Here is a 22241-nt window from a genome sequence, read left to right as displayed (position 1 = left end):
CCCGAACCGCCGAAGCCCTGCGTCTGGAGAGGGGGCGAGAGAGCCCGGGAGCCATCTGCTGGCTGCTGGGGAGGACGGCCGGGTGGGCCTCGGCTGCCCGATTCCCCGTCCCCACCTCCCGGCGGGCCGAGGGCGCCAGGGGATGGGAGGCTGCAGGCTCGCGCAGATTCCGCAGACCAGTCTGCACGGAAACCGGGTCTTTCTGGGAGACCTTCTGCGCTCTTTCCTTTTTCATCCCTCCCTGTGACTGCTGACGTTTCCTCAACGTTATTAATTTTCCATTTCTGGGGAGCAGGAGCTAGACGAAACCTGTAAACACTAACCATATGGTAAAAAAACACTTTTTTGTATGCTCAGCGGGCGCGCCGCCGCCGCCGTTTCCCATCTCAGACACTCGAAGTGGGAGAGCGCCCGGAAAATGCCTTTCACCCGCTGCGGAACCTCCTTTAATCCCAGCGCATATTCGGGCAGCTGAGCGTAATTCACAAAGGCCAGAATAAGCCTGCTGATAGGTCTGACTGACCTGGCCCAACTCCCTCCGACTTTCCCTGGGCTCCACCCCCGGAGAGACAACTTCTGGGCAACTTCTCGCCTCAACTGCTGCATCAGTGCCTGGCGGCTGGGAATGCCTGTCGAATCAGGTTCTGTTTCTAAAGGACGGAAGGAGGGGAGGGAGAAAAGGAAAGGGAATCCTACGCGTTGATGGTCTAGTTTTAAACACTGCCGTCGACCTTGGATCCCCAAGAATCATCTTCAGTCTCTCCGCCAGGCGTTACCGCTAAGGCATTTACCAATCTGGCCCCTTCGCACTCTTACAACCTGACTCTCCAAAACTATTTGCTATTTGCTTTTCCCTTCCTTTTAAGGGTATCTGATTCTTACCTATGCTTTCAATTCCAGCCCAATGTGTACCTTCTTTGTGAAGATTTTCCAGGGTTTTTCAGATCACTGTGATCCCTCTATTCAAAACCGCTAGAATATATTGCCTGAAACACTATTTTCCAAGCCCAACCACACAGTGCCTTGTTTCATTACTTGTGTATTTGTATAGTTTTACTACTTAACTCTTGCTTTGTTCCCTGAGTTTGAGTCTGCCCAACTAGACTGTGGGCGATTTAAGGGCGAGAGTTTATCTCAGACTCTTGAACCTCTTCAGCAGATTTGTGCAAAATAGGTGTTCCGTAAACATTTGTTAATTTATTGGTTTTAGAGCTTTGGACCTCAGACTCCCTACTGTTTCTCAGATGTTGGCGATTTATTGAAGATAGACCTGTCCTTTACGCATTAAATATCTTTTTATGCAATAAATGGAAATTAACATCTCAAAACCATCTTCCATTCAACTGTGTGTGTTAAGAGGATTTTTCTGGCACTTACCAATGAAGTTTCAGAAATTGCCCTGAAGGTTCCACACCATGTGGTAACTCGTGAAAATAAAGACAAAACTTTTTTTCCCCCTTGGCCTGGGGTGGTCAGAAGAATAAAGAACAGGCTGTATGGCATTCCTGTAATTCAGTGCTCCCTGGTGCCTTTTAAAGGAAGCTGGGGTTTCAATGAAGAATCAAGTTTTTTCACTGGAGCAGGATCCTGATTGACTCCTACACCTCTGAAGGCATGGATTCAAATGAATCTCCTATATTAATGCTCAAAAATGACTGATTTTGGAAATGAAAATCATTTCCTTCTTGGGAGCAAAACTCAAGTATGTTTCAGAATAGCAAGCAGAGAACTCAAAGGAGCACTGTTTATAACACTGTAAACCCCAACAAGTGGTAAATGTCCCCAGCACAGGACAACCGAGGAGTCAGCTCAGAGAATGCATTTTGAATTCTGAAATGTGCACTTGTTGACTGGAATCTGCCCACCCCCTCCAATGCTGCAGTCTTTCCTCAGCATCTCTGCCCTCCAACTTCCATGCTTTTAAGTTTACCCCTGCCATTGTGCTCTTGATTAAGAGAGTGATTAAACCACTACCTGAAACTAATTGCCACTATAAATGTGATTACCTACAGCTTCATCTAACATGTATATATGTGGCTTTAAGTCTTATAACTAGCTCTGATGAACTGAAACCTATTAGTCAGAAAGGAAGAGAAAACCGGCTTTTCAGGGAATATCTACTGCACCTGAACTTTTAAAATGTTAAACACAATCGCAACAAATTTAACACATACCCAGAAACAAAATTATTTTGGAAAACTATACATGGACTTTTATTTTTAGTTCCAAGGTATACATTCATGTCTCTATTGTATATTTTGTAGTGCATTATGGTGAGAAAATGTGCTCTGAATTTAAAAATCTACTGAAAATACTTAATGTCTATAATGGTCTAACATACTCTCATTAGAACCGTATCATATAGGGACTTCCCTGGTGGTGCAGTGGATAGGAGTCTGCACTCCCAATGCAGGGGGCCTGGGTTCGATCTCTGGTCAGGGAACTAGATCCCACATGCATGCTGCAACTAAGACCCAGTGCAAACAAATAAAAGTTATTTTAAAAAAGAACCATATCGTATAATGATTAAACCCATGGAGACAAAATAAAAATTAAGAAATCAGCAAGCTAACAACAGTAAAAAAAAAAATTCCACTGTTTACCCAAATCCATTTCTGATCTTGCCTACTGCCTTAAGAACTGGTTTTAAAACTGGAAGATATTCAGTTATGTGGGAACCAATGACATTTCCACTCCCCAAGTAGTGACTTGCAGACTAACTTCCCACCCTTAGCAACTACTGTCGGTCTGGGGTCTGCTTAATGAGGTGTGTGTTTCTCAGCTGGGTTAATTAGACCTTTCAGGGAAAGTACACAATGAAATACTAAGCTTATAAACACCTCTAGGAAAAAATTAGTTTATCTCTGATTAGAAGACAGTGAGAGGTAAATGTCTATTGGACAATATGCCTTTAAAGTATTTACAAGTGATATTATATTAGATTTGCTTGAAAAATAATCCATGGGAGAGGAGGGTGTTTGTGGAGTGGGGTGAGGGACTGAGTAGGGATACACATGAAACAAGAGGGGCCCTGTACTGATTTTTGTTGTAGCTGGATAATGGGGTACATGGGAATTCATTGCTCTCACGTTTAAGTGTATTTGAAATTTTCAGTCATCATCATAATCAGAGCAAATCCCCAACAGATATGACCAAGAGACGAGGAAAGTCAACTCAGTCATTAATGCAGAAAGTATCTATCTGAGTGTGCCCTTATCAGAGCTCATAGTACAATTGTTTTCCATATTCAGAACACTTGAACAGAGCACTTCAACAGATGCGATAGTGCTGTGATTCAAAGAAGCAATTGTGGGCTTCCCTGGTGGTGCAGTGGTTGAGAGTCCGCCTGCCGATGCAGGGGACGCGGGTTCGTGCCCCGGTCCGGGAGGATCCCACATGCCGCGGAGCGGCTGGGCCCGTGAGCCATGGCCGCTGAGCCTGCGTGTTTGGAGCCTGTGCTCCGCAATGGGAGAGACCACAATAGTGAGAGGCCTGAGAGGCCTGCGTACCGCAGAAAAAAAAAAAAAGAAGTAATTGTTTTCATTTTAATGATAATGAAATCAGAATGCATTTCATAATTGTTGTAGACAATTAACGTCATGCTTCTCATACCCCACCCCCAACACAAATACAAAATCTGCTATCAGATCACTGGTGCATCTAACAACTGATGACCTCTGACAAATAAGGAGATAAGGATTTAGCATATTTGAGTTACCCAGTGACCCCTTAGGTTAAAAGGTGTACTTACTATAACTTTATCACAACTGGGCATAAGTTCAGATTTGTGGGGTAACTTGCTCAAAGTTGCAAGGGTTGAACCTAGATTTGAGATCTCCAGGCCAAAGTTCATTTTACTACGCCACTTTACCAGCCCCTTGGTCCGTGTTCCATGGAAAGTGTAAAGATGGCCAAGGTTGGGCTCCACCCAGTCACAAGGAGCTCCACCTCTAGAAGGAAAATTAAGGTGACCTTCGATTGCCCTGCAACTAGTCCAGTGCTGACCCCGCAGTAGGTGGCGAGCTAGTTAAATCTAACTGAGCAATTTTAGAAAACAATAAGATAAATGAAAAATGTGCAGGACTTCCCTGGTGGTGCAGTGGTTAAGAATCCGCCTGCCAATGTGGGGGACATGGGTTCGATACCTGGTCAGGGAAGATGCCACATGCTGGGGAGCAACTAAGCCCGTGAGCTTCAACTACTGAAGCCCGCACACTCTAGGGCCTGCATGCAACAAGTGGAGCCACTGTGAGTAATGAGAAGCCTGCCCCCGCTCTCTGCAACTAGAGACAGCCCACACGCAGCAACGAAGACCCAATGCAGCCAAAAAAGAAAAAGAAAAATGTGCTAGTTAGGTGCAAAATGATGTGTTCAGTATATGCTGTAGAAATTCATGGAGGTGGTGGGGAGAGAGCGCTAAAACGAGGAGAGGTGTTTGATAATGTCACTCAACAAATGTGAGGGCAGCACTGACTATTCGCCAGAGGATATAGTGGTGAATTACACAGACGCTTCATGGAACCCCAAGAAACAGTCTGGGGGGCGGGGGCGGGGAGAGACAGAGAGAGAGGCAATTACTATAAGTGCGGATGTGGAGAAAAACAGAATTATGGAAATGAGAGGGCTGGGGGGGGAGAGAAAGGGAGTGAAAATGTTTCTGGTAGCAGGAACAGCATGTGTACAGGCCAGAAGACAAGATAAAAATGTTGAGAAACTGAAATAAATTCAGTGGTTTTTTTGGCTGCGTGGGGTCTTACTTGCGGCGCGTGGGCTCTTCGTTGCGGCGCGTGGGCTTCTCTCTAGTTTTGGTGCACAGGCTCCAGAGCACAGGGGCTCTGTATTTGGTGGCACGCAGGCTCTCTAGTTGAGGTGCGCAGGCTTAGTTGCCCCGGGGCATGTGGAATCTTAGTTCCCGGACCAGGGATGTGAACCCTCGTCCCCTGCATTGTAAGGCAGATTCAGTTACCACTGGGCCTCCAGGGAAGTCCCAATTCAGTGGGTTTTAATCAATAAAGATGGAGTAGGAACAGAAGCTTAAAAAAAAAAAAAAGGACCGTACCATGCAGGACTTCATGAACCACTAAATGAGCTTGAATTTCCCAAAGAGCAAAGGGTAATTCTTGAGAGATTTTGAGTGAGGCAGTATCACACCAGATTTTCTTGTTTAGAAAGATTACCTAGCTGGACTAATTAAAAAGACTGGAAGGGAGGCCAGAGTATTCGAAGTAGAGAAGTTAGGAGGCTGTTGCAATGGTGAAGCAAAACAAAACCACCATAGTAATCTGAGCCAGGGTGGTGACAGCGGATGGACGAATCTGAGAGCTGCAGGTGCGGGAGGGGAGGAGGAGACAGGGAGGCCCAGGGTCTCCCCGTCAGGAGGCAGTGGTTGCTAACCGGAAAAGGGAGCCTGGAGAAGAGCATATGTGGTGGATCAAGATGAGGGCTTCGGGTTTGGGTTTGGTCTGAAGGGGTGGAGGTACTGCGGGACATCCAAGGGAGATGTCCGTTAGGTGAATGGATATGGAAGTCTGAAGTTCAGGAGACATTCTGGTATGTAGACTCAAGATTCATCAACATACGGCATATGAAATGATAGGATTTAGTAGGAAAATCTAGCTTATCTGATGAGATGACAGTGGGGGGGTGGGTACATTGTTACTAAAGGCAACGTGCCTCTCGGGAAATGGGTGAGATCTAACAAGGCAAGTATGCAGTATGAGGAGGAAGGGAACTCTGAAGAATTACAGGCATCTGGACAAAGAAGAGCTGCAAAGGAGACTATAGCAGTTATCTCCTGCAGTGTAACAAATTACCCCCAAACTTGGCAGCTTAAATCAACATTTAATATGTCAAAGATTCTGTGGGTCAGGAACCTGGGAGCAGCTTAGGTGGGTGGTTCTAGCTCAGAGTCTCTCATGAGTTGGGATCAGGCTGTCAGGTGGGTCTGTGGTCAATTGAAGGCTCAACTGGGGCTTCCTCTTGTGTGGGCAGGTGTCAGTTCCTTACTGGTTGTTGGCTGGAGCCTCAGTTCCTCAGGACACACAGGGCTGCTTGAGTGTCTTCATGAAGAACAGCTGGTTCCCAGAGTGAGTGATGGGGGGCGGGGATAGAAAATACAGTGCCTTTTATAACTTTATCTTGGAAATTACATACCATCATTTCTGCTGTATTCTACTGTCACATAGATCAAGGAATCACCCCAGGACAATGAGAGAGATGACACGAGAATGTGAATACCAAGAGGCAGGGAGGGGAGGGATCATCAGAGGCATCTTGGAAAATGGCTACTATAGAGTCAGTGAAGGACCAACCAGCAGAGAAGTAGTAGGAAACCGGGAGGATAAGATGTTAAGTTGGGAAGATGAGAAAAAATAATATTTCAAGAAAGGTTTAACAGTGTCATGTTTTGCTAAAAAGTCAAATGTGATAAGGTAACATGTATCTGAATTTAGCAATAAGGGAAGCATTAATTTGTTTTTGTTTTGGGGAGAGATCGATTTTAGTAGAATAATGGGGGAAGAAGTTAAATTGCAATGGGTTGAAGAGTGATTAGGAGATGGAAAAGGAGAGGAAAACAGAATGCAGATAACTCCGGAACTGGCGATATGAAGGAGAATAAAGGCAGAGGAGTAACCAAAAGGCTGTATAGGGGACCTTCTATTAAGCAATGAGGATTTAACACTTGCATTTATATAACTTGCTTCTTCCCAATGAGAGTAGAAGAAAAAAAAACACATAGAATCCCTAATGTAAACAGTGGACTTTAGTTAATAATATTGTATCAATATTGGCAATTGTAGCAAATATACCAAACTAAAGTAAGATGTTACAATAGGGGAAACTGTAGAGAGTGAGGGGGTATATGGAAATTCTCTATACTTTCTATTCAATTTTTTTGTAAATCCAGAACTGCTCTAAAAATAGTTTATTCACTTATATTAAAAATGCATAAAGCCACAAGGACAAAGAAGATAGGAGACAGTAGCAAAGTAGAAAATGTAACATTTTGGAAACTGGGAAAGTCAGTGGAGGAATTGTAACTAACTTAACAGACCAGGGAAAGACAAATTCTAAGCCAGAGGGGAGAAAGCAAATAAAAAGCAAGCTAATTTCTATAGCAGAGCCCAAGAAAAATCTCAGGAACTAGAGACACAAATGATCTCTGAATGCAGAAGTGCAGAATGAGAGAACAACAAAAAACAGGAGGATTGGTAGAGTTTAAAACGAAGAGTTAGACACTCCATAAATTCCCCCCTCTATCTCACGTAGCCAGTCAGCTCTGCACTGCCTTAGACTGGAGGCTTACTCTTAGAAGAGATTGAAACCAAAAGGACCTAGTCTTAGAACAGCAGAAGGTAAAAGTGAGACATCATATCATTCAGAAGAGGGAAATTTAGAGAAAAATCTACCTCCTAAATATAAAGCCACCACAAATTGTTCCTCTGCTTGATTCTTAGAAATCTTAACAGCAGGGTTTATAATCCTGGCATCAGATTCCTCTCCTAGATTACTGACTATCCTTAAAAGAAAAACCTGTTGGATACTGATACGTGTTGATTTGCCAGTGAAAAGACCAGGTCCCCACCTATCACCCTAAACTGAGCCCCGCCAGCTGAGAAGCCCCATCCACTCATGTAGAACTTTAGATCAGCTTTATTAAGCCTCACTGTTAATATAGACATCCAAGGAGCACTGACATTTGACGAAAGCCTCTATCATGAGAGCCAGAGACCAAAACAAACAAGCCTTAACAAGGATCATAGAAGAGCCTGGGAGCAAAAGAAAACTTAAGAATTCAGAGTAAGGGAACTTTTGCTTGAGGTCATGATGGAATAATAAGGATTGGACATTTCCTTCCTTCAAAAACTAGAAAATAGTACAAAATATAAGGAACTACTGTTTTTCAGACATTGAACATTAGATAGGACAGGACTGTGATCCTTGAAAGAAGGGAAGCAAACGAAGTGAGCGCTACAATTGCCCCAGATTTCTACCTGGAAATAACTGGATGATGGGTGCAAAGAGGGGCACCCTCAACAGAGTCCACTGGGTCAAGGAGATGTAAAGTTTGTAGAGAGAGAGGTGGCTGTATCTTGTGAGGTAGAGTTCCAAGGAGGAGGGAGCTGTACTGAAAATCAAATCAATAAATTTGATACAATTCTAGGTGCACTGATCAAGACAAAAAGATACAAGATACAAATTAGCAATATGAGAAATTAAAGAGGAGGCCTCACTACAAACATTAAAAAGATATTAAGAGGATACTAAGAACAACTTAATGCCAATAAATTTGATAATTTAGTTGAAACATACAAAAGACAGAAATTCCCAAAATTGACTCAAGAACAAACAGAAAAATCTGAAGAGCCCCATATCGATTAAAGAAATTTATGTATCTATTTTGGCCATGCTGCATGGCTTGTGGGATCTTATTTCCCCAACCAGAGATTGAACCCAGGCCGTGGCAGTGAGAGCACCGAGTCCTAACCACTGGACCACCGGGGAATCCCCTCAAGTAAAGCAATTTGAATTTGAAATTAAAACCTTCCCATAAATAAAAGGAGATAATCACAAAACACTTCAACAGATGTGCACACACTCTCTCTCACACACGCACACAAAGACAAAATTCAATGCCCATTTATAATAAAAACTCCAAGTAAACTAGAAGAAAAGACAACTTCCTCAACTTGATAACAGGCATCTATTAAAAAAACAAAAACAAAAACAAAAACCTATACCTAATTATATAGAGTAAATGCTTTCCCCCTAAAATCAGGAACAAGAGAAGGATGTCTACTCTTCTTACTTGTATTTAATATTAGGCTAGAAGTCTTAGCTATTCCAATAGGGCAAGCAAAATAAATGAAAGTCATAGTGATCAGAAAGAAATAAAAAGCTTTGTAGACAACATGATTGTGTTCATAGAAAATCCTAAGCAAATTACAAAAAAAAAGCTATGAGAGGGCTTCCCTGGTGGTGCAGTGGTTGAGAGTCCGCCTGCCGACGCAGGGGACATGGGTTCGTGCCCCGGTCCGGGAAGATCCCACATGCCGAGGAGCGGCTGGGCCCGTGAGCCATGGCCACTGAGCCTGCACGTCAGGAGCCTGTGCTCCGCAACGGGAGAGGCCACGGCAGTGAGAGGCCCGCGTACCGCCAAAAAAAAAAAAAAAAAAAAAAAGCTATGAGAAATAAGTGAGTTTAGCAAGATTGCAAGACACAAGGTCAATATATAATCAATTGTATTTCTGTATGCCAGAAATGAAAAATTAGAAATTTAAAATTATCGTTTACGATGGCATAAAAAACATGAGATGTGTAAAGATAAATTTAATAAAATGTGTGCAAGACATGTACAACGAAAACTACAAAACATAGCTGAGAGAAAGTAAAGACCTAAATAATTGGAGAATACAGCAATAACAATAGATTGGAAGACTCAATATGATTAAGGTGTTACTTCTCCTCAAATTGAACTAGAGATGGTAATGCAACCTCAACAATAATCATAACAGTATTTTCTGTAGAAATTAACAAGATGATTCTAAAATTCATATGGAAATTCAAAGAAACTAAGATGACCAAAAAATTTTGAAGAACAAAGTTGTAGAACTTATACTACCTAAATTCAAGACTTAAAGCTATTATAATTAAGATGTGTGAGATGGGCATAAAAATAGACATAGATCAGCGGAACAGAGTAGAAGGTACAGAAATAAGCCCACACATATTTGATCTATTGTTTTGTTTGTTTGTTTGTTTGTTTTTGAACAAATTGCCAAGGTAATTCAATGGGCAAGAGCAGTTTCTTTGATGAATGATTCTGGAATAACTGGCTATCCCCATGGAAAACAATGATCGGTGACCTTTATTTTATGCCATAAAAGATAAATTTCTAAATGGATCAAAAATTAAATGTAAAATTTAAAGCTATACAAACTCCTGGAGGACAACACAGGAGAAAATCTTCATGGCTTTGAAGTAGGTAAAAAATTCTTGTATGCTATACATAAAGCACAAGCATAAAAAAAAATTGATAAATTGGACTTTATCAAAATTAAAAACTATCGCCCTTTGAATGACACTGTTAAAAAAGTAAGAAGGGAGAACATTTTCTTCCTTTTTTTTTTTTTTTTTTTTTGCCCATGCCTCGTGGCTGGCGGGATCTTAGCTCCCCAACCAGGGATCCAACCCAGGGCCCCAGCAGTGAAGGCACTGAGTCCTAACCACTGGACCGCCAGGGAATTCCCAGGAGAACATTTTCTCAATACATATATATGGCAAAGGATGATATATGGAATATACAACCATTGCTTACAACTCAATAAAAATGGGCAAAACATTTGAACAGCCATTTGCCCAAAGACATACCAAATGAGCATATGAAAAGGATCTGAATACCATTATCATAGAAATGCTAATTAAAACCACCTTGAGATACCACCACTCCCACTAGAATGGCTAAAGTAAAAAAGGTTGACAGTGTTGGTGAAGATACAGAGTAACTAAACTCTCATACATTGTTAGTAGGAATGTAAAATGATACAATTACTTTGGAAAGTATTTTGTCAGTTTCTTACAAAATTTACCAAATACTTAATATACAATCCTGCAATTCACTCCTATATATTTACCTAAGGCAAATAAAAAGGTATGTCCACACAAAGACGCATACATGAATATTTATAGCAGCTTTATTCACCATAGCCAAAAAACTGGAATCAAACGAAACATACACAACAGATGAATAGATAGACAAATGTAGCACATTCATACAATGGAATATGACTCAACAGTACAAAGGACTGAACTAATGTTAATTGCAACATCATGCATGAATCTCAAAAACATGCTGGGCAACATATTCCAGACACAAAAGAGTACATGCTGAACGATACTATTTATGTAAAACTCTACAAAAAGGACTTCCGTGGTGGTCCAGTGGTTAAGAATCCCCCTTCCAAGGCAGGGGATGCAGGTTTGATCCCTGGTCGGGGAGCTAAGATCCCACATGCCGCGGGGCAACTAAGCCTGAGTACCGCAACTACTGAGCCCACACGCTCTGGAGCCTGTGCGCCACAACTAGAGAGAAGCCTGTGCACTGCAAGGAGAGATCCAACATGCCACAACTAAGACCCGAGGCAGTCAAAAAAAACCAAAACCAAAGAAACTCTACAAAAGACAAACCGTATCCATAGTGACAAAATGCAGACCAGTTGTTACCTGGGGCCTGGGGCTCAGAGGTATTTGGGAAGGGGCCCAGGAAACAATTTGTAGTGATCAAAATAGTTCATAACCTGATTGTGATTGTGGGAAGAGAGTGCATACATTTGTCAAAACTCATTGAATCGTACACCTAAATTGGGTGCATATTATTGTCTTATTATGCCACAATAAGGTTGTTAAAAATATCTATTATTATATCATCAGAGATTTAAACAAATCATTGCATCCATGAACACTAAAGAATCCATGGGGATTCTATTTCAGAAATCAGAGAAGATAAAAGAGCTCTCAGAATTTTAAAATATACTACCAGGAATTTTCATTTCTGGAGGCCCTTGGGAAGAATCTGTTTTCAAGCACATTCAGGATGTTGGCAGAATTTAGTTTCTGGCAGTTGTAGGACCCAGGGCTCCATTTCTAGAGAAGCTGCTGTCAGCCAGGGCCCATTCTCAGCTCCTAGAGGCTATTCACATTCCTTCGCATGTGCCTCCTCCCCATTTCAATGCTGGCCAAGATAAAATCCCTTGCATCAATTCCCTCCCCTATCATGTTGCAAATCTCCTTTGCCCCTGAAACACCTATGCCTTTTAAGAGCTCACCTGATTAGATCAGGCCCACCAAATGCAGTCTCCTTTTTGTCAATCACTTGTGCTGTATTAACATACCCTAATCATTGGCAGTGATGTCCCATCATATCTCAGGTCCCTTCCACACTCCGGGAGAGGGAATGTACAAGGCGAGGGGTCTTTGGGGGTGATTTTGGAATTCTGCTACCACAATAAGGCTGGCCTAAAATTTAGAGAAAAATAATTAGGGGGAAATTTCAACAAATTATTATGTATGGATGCAGACTGATGAGCTACACTTGTTTTTGCTCTGTTTTGCTTTGCTTTGCTTTGCTTTGCTTTGTTTTGCTGAACTTACAGGTGTGTGTGTGCTTGTGCTGTATTTTTAGCATATTGGTCCATTACAAAGTCCAGCAAGGATATCAAACTGTTTTTATTAGTGAATTTAAGTATTTTCCATACTCCTCTTTTCAATTGATTCCTATGTACTCAGGATTAGGCTTTATTTCGCTTATCTCTTCTGGAACTTGATATCAGGAAGCATTTCAAAAAGGGGTCTTTGAAGTGGGAGTAACAAATAAGTCAAGTTAAAAGCAAAGACAGGGACTTCCCTGGTGGCACAGTGGTTAAGAATCCACCTGCCAATGCAGGGGACACGGGTTCGAGCCCTTGTCCGGGAAGATACCACATGCTGGGGAGCAACTAAGCCCGTGCACTACAACTACTGAGCCTGTGCTCTACAGCCCGCAAGCCACAACTACTGAAGCCCACATGTCTAGAGCCCGTGCTCTGCAACAAGAGAAGCCACCGCAATGAGAAGCCCACGCACCACAACAAAGAGTAGCCCCCCCAGCCCTGCAACTAGAGAAAGCCCACATGCAGCAATAAAGACCCAACACAGCCAAAAATAAATTTTAAAAAAAATGACATACACATACACACAAAATGACACACACACACACAAAAGTGAAGACAGTTCATGACATTTTTTCAAATTCTCTTAATTAAAAAATCTAGCAACCAAGATGCCCTTCAGTACATGAATGGGTAAATAAACTGTGGCACATCCAGATGATGGAATTCAACGCTAAAAAGAAATGGCTTATCCAGCCATAAAAAAACGTGGAGGAATCTTAAATGCATATTACTGAACGAAAGAAGCCAATCTGAAAAGGCTACTTACTGTATTATTCCAACCATGTGAAATTCTGGAAAAGGTAACCCTGTGGAGACAGTAAAAGATCAATGGTGGCCAGGGGTTTGAGAGGAGGGAGGGATGGATAGGAGTTCAAGGAGTTTTAGGCCAGTGAAACTACTCTGTATGATACTATAACGGTAGATACATTTCATCATATATTTGTCCAAACCCTAAGAATGTACAACACCAAAAGTGAACTCTAGTATAAACCATGGACTTTGAGCGACAATGATGTGTCCATGGAGATTCCTCAGTTGTAATAAATTACCACTCTGGTGCTGGATGTTGATAATGGGAAAGGTTGTGCATATGTGGAGGCAGGGAGTACATGGGAAATCTCTGTGCCTTCCACTCAGTTTTGCTGTGAACCTCACACTGTTCTAAAAAAAGTAAGTCTACTTTAAAAAAAAAGTAATAATACTAACAGTAATATCTGCCGCTTATGATGCTAAGCGCTTGACATATTTCATCAGCATTGTTTATATTCTATTTTCCCTTGTTCAGTTTCATCACATGAATTTTCATACAAATGAGACTACTGCTGCTTAGTTGCTCATCAGCTCCGACTGTGGAGTTCTCCCCAAAAGAGTAACCTTCCTGTAAGACAGCACTCTTCATTAGTATTGAATAGAAAATGTGTGGGATGTTTTTGGACTGCAAGTGGAAATACAGTTTGCCTCTTTAATTGAACTCTTGAGATTGTATGGAAATCATCTCTTCCCCGTAGCACCTTAATCACTCCCATATGGATGAATTCATTCAATAAACACCTCTCTTTGCATATCTGGATTATCGCTAGAAATAGCAGTCCCTGTTTGGGGGAAACTTTGCTGTTTGAGCAGTTCTCAAAAGCGTATGAAAGGATCCCCATCTACAGACCCCTGAACCCCAACTTCATCCCCCAGTTTTCTCCCCCACATCTTTTCTAGAAGTGAAGTAAACTGACTCTGAGGCTTTTAAATTCTGAATTCTGGCTCTTTCTAACTGGATCATTCCAGCTCATTCTAACTGAGTCATTCCAGAGGTCCGGAGGTACAATGTCTCCTTTGTCCAGGCAACAATAAGCTTAAGTCAAACTGTTCACTTTCTAATAGCCCTGGGGTTCCCTTGGCTATCTAGGTAGGAACTCCATTAGCAAGCCAAATGCCCCTTGGATAAATAGGAAATCTACAAATAATTCACCACTACTTTGAGTTAGTACAACTAGGAAGTTATCAGACAACCAAGATACTCTAAAAGGGATCTGTGAGAAAAGCAGCAATTAAAAAACTCTGCCCAATTTCTGGCTTTCTTTCAAATGATTACCTTAAGTGCGTATTGTACCCTTTGTTAAATTTTCAGTTATTTAGATCTCCTTTTACTCTGTTGTTAAAATTTCTCTGTTTTTAATATTATTATTGCTCTGTGAAGAAATACCTCTTTTTTAAAATTAATTTTTATTTATATTATTTATTTTTGGCTGCTTGGGTCTTCATTGCTGCGCACGGGGCTTTCTCTAGTCGCAGCGAGCTGGGGCTACTCTTCGTTGCGGTGCGCAGGCTTCTCATATCGGTGGCTTCTCTTGTTGCGGAGCACGGGTTCTAGGCATATGGGTTTCAGTAGTTGTGGCACACGGGCTCAGTAGTTGTGGCTCGCGGCTCGAGAGCGCAGGCTCAGTAGTTGTGGTGCACGGGCTTAGTTGCTCTGCGGCATGTGGGATCTTCCAAGACCAGGGCTCGAACCTGTGTCCTCTGCGTTGGCAGGCAGATTCTTTTTTTTTTTTTTTTTGCGGTACGCGGGCCTCTCACTGTTGTGGCCTCTCCCATTGCGGAGCACAGGCTCCGCACGCACAGGCTCAGCGGCCATGGCTCACAGGCCCAGCCCCTCCGCAGCATGTGGGATCTTTCCGGACCGGGGCATGAACCCGTGTCCCCTGCATCAGCAGGCGGACTCTCAACCACTGCGCCACCAGGGGAGCCCCATGCAGGCAGATTCTTAACCAGTGTACCACCAGGGAAGTCCCAGAAATACCTCTTTTAACCGTCTGCTTTGATTCCTATTTTGGCAAATTGACACTTTGTCAAGTGGCATGAGAACAGTATCTACCATACTGAATAAAAACAACATTTATGGTCCTTCCTTCATGCTGAACAATTTAAATCTTTTCTCATTTAATCCTCAAGACAATTTTTACTATCTCCATTATTCAGGTAGGGAAACTTCACCCCAGAGAGGTTAAACGACTATCCCAAGGTTACACATCAACACCACAGAGTAGCTCTGATTTACAGGTTGGATTTAAAATGTGGTATTTCCATTTATTTCTAAAGCCAATAAGCTGCTTCAACAACTGACTACTACTGCCATCTGCTGGTAGCTAGCTGAGTTGCTCTTCCTCAGGTTGCACTACAGGCACAAGTGATTCTGACACACACCACTAGTGCCATCTATCATGCTGGCGTCTAGAACAGTGCCTGACACATAGTAGACACTCAAAATTTGTGAAACGAATCTCTGGGAGATCCCAGGAGAATTTTGGTTGATAAAATCTCTCAAGTTGTTCTTTAACTCCGCAAATAACCAAATCCAGAAAGAATACGAAGGCTACCTCCACATAAGACAATGATATTGTTGTAGACTGTTTACTCCATCAATATACACACTTCACATTCCGTTGCTTTAATCTAATTTATCAGTTGAGTCTCACTCTCATGTTTCAGTCCAGCTCTACTATTTTTTTTTTTTTTCAGCTCTACTATTTGTACTGTATAGATTTCAGAAAGAATCTTAGTTTTACCTCTGAAAAGGACCTGAGAAATCCTGGCTAGTGTACCTCAAGTCCTGTTTCAAAAGATGGCTATAAAAAAGTGTTTCATAGATAAATAAGTTTCAGCAACGATGCAATAAATGAAGTTCCAATGGTTTCTTCACAGAAACCAATGTAGAACTTCTCAGAGTAATTAACATGCTACTGTGCCTTAGGGCTTTCTGAAAGAAGGAATAGGATACAGCACTTCCCAAATGTACTTGACTACTGAATTCTTTTCCATTAAACTTCTGTTAATATCTCAAGGAATGTTGGTGTTCTGTGGAACTCAATTTGGAAAGCTCCAATATCCCAATTCCAGTCATTACAGATGGAGCTGAATGAGAATAATTTCCTTAATATCATTCAGCAGAGCTAGGACTCTTTTTTTTTTTTTTTTTGCGGTAAGCGGGCCTCTCACCGTTGTGGCCTCTCCCGTTGCGGAGCACAGGCTCCGGATGCGCAGGCTCAGCGGCCATGGCTCACAGGCCCAGCCGCTCCGTGTCATGTGGGATCTTCCCGGACCGGGGCACGAACCCCTGTTCCCTGCATCGGCAGGCGGACTCTCAACCACTGCACCACCAGGGAAGCCCTAGGACTCTCATTTTAAGTGTTCTTTTCACAATATCATTCTTGTTCTGTGTAATTTCTCCATATGAAAAACAAACACTAACACCTACTGACTGGTACAGAACTTTACAGTTATAAAGGGGATGTGAAGTAACGTTTAATGAGTGCTGTTATGTGCTCTCTTCTCCCCCTCCCCCCTGCTATCAATGGGCTAAACATTCCAGACCTTATGACTGTTGTATTTCACACCATGAAATAATAAATGAGTCTCCTTGTTTAAACATATCCCTCTGTAGGATTGGTCAATGAGAGTCTGCTCTGAGAGATACATCTTGTTGATTTTCAATGTATCAGCCACATTGGCCTTTTTTATTTTCTAGAAAGTTAAACCATTTCCTGCCCTAGACCATTCATACATCCGGTGTCCTTTTCTATTCCTCCTGTTTTATTTCTCCCACTGGACTTCAGCTGCAGAGAATTAGCTTAGTCATAACTTCCGGTTGATAATACACCATCATCATTGATCCATTCACAGCATCCTTTATTTTAATAAAATAATGAACATAATCCAATCCAAGGGCCAGAATACAACCACGAATATATTTACCTACATGTTTCTTCCTCATCCCATCTTGCTGCATCTCCCTCAAAGGATAAGCTTGATCTTAAATATTAGATTTATCATTTCCTTGCTTTTTTGTTGTTTTAAATTTGCTCACATGCATATGTGAACACACAAACATACACATTTATTTTTTAAGAGAACCTTTTTTAAATTTTTATTTATTTTTGGCTGCTTTGGGTCTTTGTTGCTGCGCATGGGCTTTCTCTAGTTGCGGCGAGCGGGGGCTAATTTTCGTTGTGGTGTGCGGGCTTCTCATTGCTGTGGCTTCTCTTGTTGCAGAGCACGGGCTCTAGGCATGCGAGCTTCAGTGGTTGCAGCACACGGGCTCAGTAGTTGTGGCTCGTGGGCTCCAGAGGGCAGGCTCAGTAGTTGTGGCACAGGGGCTTAGCTGCTCCGCGACATGTGGGATCTTCCCCCACCAGGGATTGAACCCGTGTCCCTTGCATTGGCAGGTGGATTCTGCATCACTGCACCACCAGAGAAGTCCCCATTTCTTTTGATTACTTGTTTCTGGGTCACATTCTCTTGCTTCTTTGCCTGAGAATCTTTGAGTAGATGCTGGACATTGTGAAGGTTATATTAGTTAGTGTCTGGGTTTTATTTTCTACCTGGGGTCCACTAACATCCCAAGTCCACTGAGACCAAGGGACCCATTACATAGTGTCAAGGCTGGTTCAGTTTGTCAATTCCATTGAGATTGTTTTATTATTTGATTAAATTAAATAATCTATTGAAGGTTTAATTTTATTCTGAAAATTTTCCACATTTGCTAAATAAGATCGGGTGGATTTGACTTTTCCCTCTTATCTTGTCTAGTTCTAGGTCGCAGATCAAAGGTCATTTTAATGATGCCTCCAAGCAGATACAGACATTGCCAGGAAACTCGCTGCTCATTAACAGATTAATGTTTCAGTCCTTGGACACCCCATGTTTAGAAAAGGCAGCCCTGTCTGTGTGAAAAGCATAAATAATTTAGAGCAACAAAATAGGAACATCTAGAAAGGGAACTAATGCAAAGTCAAGCCCAGTCACAGAAGTATATCACTTAAACGCACAAATGATCCCCAATGAGATCGAGCTCTAACACGGGGCTTCCCAACCCTATTTCTGACATGCACACATAGAAAATAATTGTATTTGTCCAGAACACTGGCATAAACAGATGGGGCAACTCTCAACAGGAGGGCGGTCTTTCTAGGGCCTCCGGCACAACCCCAGGCCCTGCCTGGCTGCCCTGAGGGCTGAGGGCATCAAGATGTTAACATACTTAATATCTGTTCACTGGGTGATAGTTGAGATTCTCTAGGCTAAAGGTTCTTGTAATTTTATAAATACTGTTCAAGAAAGAAATAAGACAAAAAACCTACGGTTTCGGGCTTCCCTGGTGGCACAGTGTTTGAGAGTCCGCCTGCCGATGCAGGGGACGCTGGTTCGTGCCCCGGTCCGGGAAGATCCCACATGCCGCGGAGTGGCTGGGCCCGTGAGCCATGACCACTGAGCCTGCGTGTCCAGAGCCTGTGCTCCGCAACGGGAGAGGCCACAGCAGTGTGAGGCCCGCGTACCGCAAAAAAAACAACAACAACAAACCTACAGTTTCTATGACTCTGTAGACTCATAGTCAGCAATTGTTGAGATGTTTAAGATCTGCGCCGACTCAGAGTGAGGCTGAACAAGTATTATATATTTCCCTGCCAATCGATTATATAACATCATCTTATTCATGCCTTCGATACACACACACACTAATATATACATACAATTACATAATACATTTTACATTATAGAACACTTCATCATGAAAGCTTTTTAAAAAAAACACCAAAACCAGGGACTTCCCTGGCAGTCTAGTGGTTAAGACTCCATGCTTCCACTGCAGGGGGCATGGGTTCAATCCCTGGTGGGGGAACTAAGGTCCCACATGCCACGTGGCATGGCCAAAAAATAAAAGAAAAAATTTTAAATCCCACCAAAACCTATTATGGCACTTAAAAAAATTCATCCTCATTAGGTAATCTTATTCACTTTGACTAACAAGGAATAGGAATGGAGAGCTTCTTGTTTTGTTTTGTTTGACGAAGGGTATACATCTAGTAAGTGAAAGAGCTACTACTTGAATCTGGGTTCTTAATTATACAATATGAGTACACATGTGACAGCTGAGGAACACATCTTGAACCATCACTGGCAGGTATGTTTTTCTGTGGAACGAAAGAGACATCCATGGGCAACATAGCAAATGCCACCATCAGGATGGGTCCTGAAAGAATAAGATCTTGGGTATTTTAGTTTTGCTCAAATGCAGCTAACATTTCCACAACTCGAAAGGAAAGAGGGAGTTTGGTGACATTCCTGTGTACGACTATAAAAGTTTGAATTCTTTTAATCACATGAGGAAAGCTGAAATAGCATCAGTTTCTTTTTCTTGGAACAGACAAGGGCACTCAAGTACAAGAAAGACCATGTCCCTGGTTTAATCTTAAAGGGAACTATTTTGTTCTTTCCTCTTTAGAATAATAAGCCCTGAAAGAGGCTAGAGAACAACCATGGAATTTTAGAATGACAGTGAACAGCCATTAGATTGCAGCAAAACCAGCCGATGGTCAAATAAGCTTTCAAAAAGAAAGTCCTTCATTAGGTGTTTTATACATATATATATATATATATATATATATACACATTTATAGTTTAAACTTCCTGTACCGAACACACCTGCATGCAACCTCAAGGAAATAGAAAGAACTGAAAAAACTTTACCATGGAGCTATAGTACCCTTGACTAAAATAACAAATACAGAGGATGGAAATCTTAATTCCAAGAAAAAATACACTTAAGCCACAGCATAAGAAATGCGGGTTGGAATTAAGGAAGATTTCACTGACACCTAAGTTTATTACTTACTGGAAGAAGAAACAGGAAAAGGTAGTTAATTTCCTTCTCTGAAGATCTCATTTTGTTTGTATTTTCAATTTATTAAATATAACCACAATAGGCAATATTCAGGGAATAGAAAACACATTTAAATTATACTCTCATAGTGTTATATTTCTAACGAAGCAACTGTTACCATTTTTGGTGTATCTTTGGCTACTCTTTTTGAAATATGTGCACTGATTACATAGCTGTTGCTACACCACAACAAAACTTCATATTTTACCATTTTCTTTTTTTTCTTCTTTATTGGCCACACCTTGCGGCATGCAAGATCTTAATTCCCCAACAAGGGATCGAACCCGTGCCCCCTGCAGTGGAGATGTGGAGTCTTAACCACTGGAACTCCACGGAAGTCCCTACAATTTTTGGTCAACATTCTCCAAGTATTTTTCGATATTGCTATGGATTCCATAATCGTTCTTGAAATTAACATTCCATAGAGGAGGTACACTGTAACATTAAACATTGCCTTAAACATTGCCCTATTGTCACTTCTCATTTCCTATCAGTATGAATTATACTGCAACAGACATGTTCATGCAGATAGTTTTTGTTCATGTTTGGACAAATTTCTCAGGATAAAGTCCCAGAAGTTTGGATCAGAAGCTAGGAACATTTTTTTGTGGCTTCCCAAATTGCTTTAGAAAGGTATCATTTTTATTGCTGTCAGCCATGCCCAAGAGCGCCAGTTTTACTAAAGCTCTACTGGCACTGAACATCCTAGCTTTTTACATTTTCACTAATTCAGCAGGCAGTAACTGTTCCCTCACTCTTTGATTTCTTTTCTTTTCTTTTTTTTTTGCAGCCACCGGACAACACAGTAATTAGCAACGTATCTAATTTATCTCTTGACCAGTTCATAGAATGGGATGTTTGGCTCATTCCTTAAAGTGATCTGTACAGGTGATGACTCCCGTTTGGAATGTTGTTCAATCATTCCTTTTTTGCGTGCATAAATGGAGAAGCCTGTCTTCTCCAAATACCAGTTTATAGTTCATATTTTTGCAGCTTGATTTAAATCCTGTTTGTATTTTGAAGTACTTGAAACTGAAAACAGCAATTGGGGGACAAATATTCACAGGCAAGAATATTTAGGAGGAATTTGATTAGAAATATGCACAACTCTATCCAAACCTCCACACAAAATTAACAAGCTTTCTAACTGGTGCAAATTATCCCAGCCTTGAAAGAGATCAGCTTGTGCTCATGACTGATTCTCAGCTGCAGTAAGATGATGAGAATCACTTTCAATGTGAAAAGTGAAGTATTTCTTCAGTTTACTAACTCTTTCTGCCCTCAAACATACCTGCTCTAATTAGTTCAATTCAACCCACAGTTATTTAGCACCTAATGAATTCACGGTACTATATACTCTGAGCTGCAAAGGCTGCTGCAATGAATAAGGCACGATCTTTCCCTCATGGCACACACAGCTTTATATTATAGATCAGGGAATATTTTTCAGGTGGCAGAGTTTCACGACGTACCTCCAAGACTGCAAAATAACATGTTGCATCTGGAAGACTGTGAAACTTAGGGGGCAATATGCTCTAAGGCATATTTGTCTTGGATTCCATCCAAGGAAGCATCAAACTTTTTTTTTTTTTTTTTAGTGATGTAGAATTCCGCGCAATGGACGTGACAAGCATCTATGGTAGTAAACCAAGAGATTCTCTGTGGCTTGTAGCTTTAGAAAGATCCCAAATTCCCACTATGTTGCCCTGGGTGCAAACTCAGGGAGGGTAAACGTGAACATAATTAAGACTTAGTTAGCAGAAAAAAATCAATAATATCAAACCCTTTTTGGAGAAAGATTTTGTGAACAAAGAGATAATCTAGAACAGGTAGGGGGTTGGCGAGGGACAGTCAAGTATGGCTCATGGACCCAATCCAGCTTGTTGCTTGTTTTTGTATATAAAGTTTTATTGTGAAAAAAAAAATTTTTTTAAATGATGTGGTTTTAGCTACGAATGGGCCACACAATATTTCCCTGTAGGGTAGCCTGGGCTCATGTGTTGACTCGAAAATCAATGGCCTTTCTTAAATGACTCTCTGTCTTAGCAGAGTATACATTTTCAAATGTTGCTTCCCAGTGTGTGTTGATTTCAGTGGTTTAAAACTCTATGTTTTTATTGAATACTGGAAAATACTTTGCTAGAACTAAAAAATGCAATAGCCATTGCCAGGTTTTCTGAACAAAGTATTTCAATAGCCAATTGATATTGATTAACTCTGTCCTAGTCATACACCCAACTTACACCTGGTTGAAGGTTGGTTAGTCAAGTCCATTGGTTATCGCCCATCACTGGAGCTCAGGCTTCCGTGAACTTTACAAAAGA

General features: G+C 41.5%; 1 protein-coding gene across 2 annotated transcripts in view; it reads right to left on the bottom strand.

The window, feature by feature from the left end:
- CARMIL1 (capping protein regulator and myosin 1 linker 1) overlaps positions 1-22241 on the bottom strand; it is a 353818-nt gene that overhangs the window by 318267 nt on the left and 13310 nt on the right. The gene's annotated exons all lie outside the window — the stretch shown is intronic.

The sequence above is a fragment of the Stenella coeruleoalba genome (genome assembly GCF_951394435.1).
Source record: "Stenella coeruleoalba genome assembly, chromosome: 10".
Lineage (NCBI taxonomy): Eukaryota > Metazoa > Chordata > Mammalia > Artiodactyla > Delphinidae > Stenella > Stenella coeruleoalba.
The sequence above is the reverse complement of the archived record's forward strand: the minus strand, read 5'-3'. Positions and strand labels throughout refer to the sequence as shown.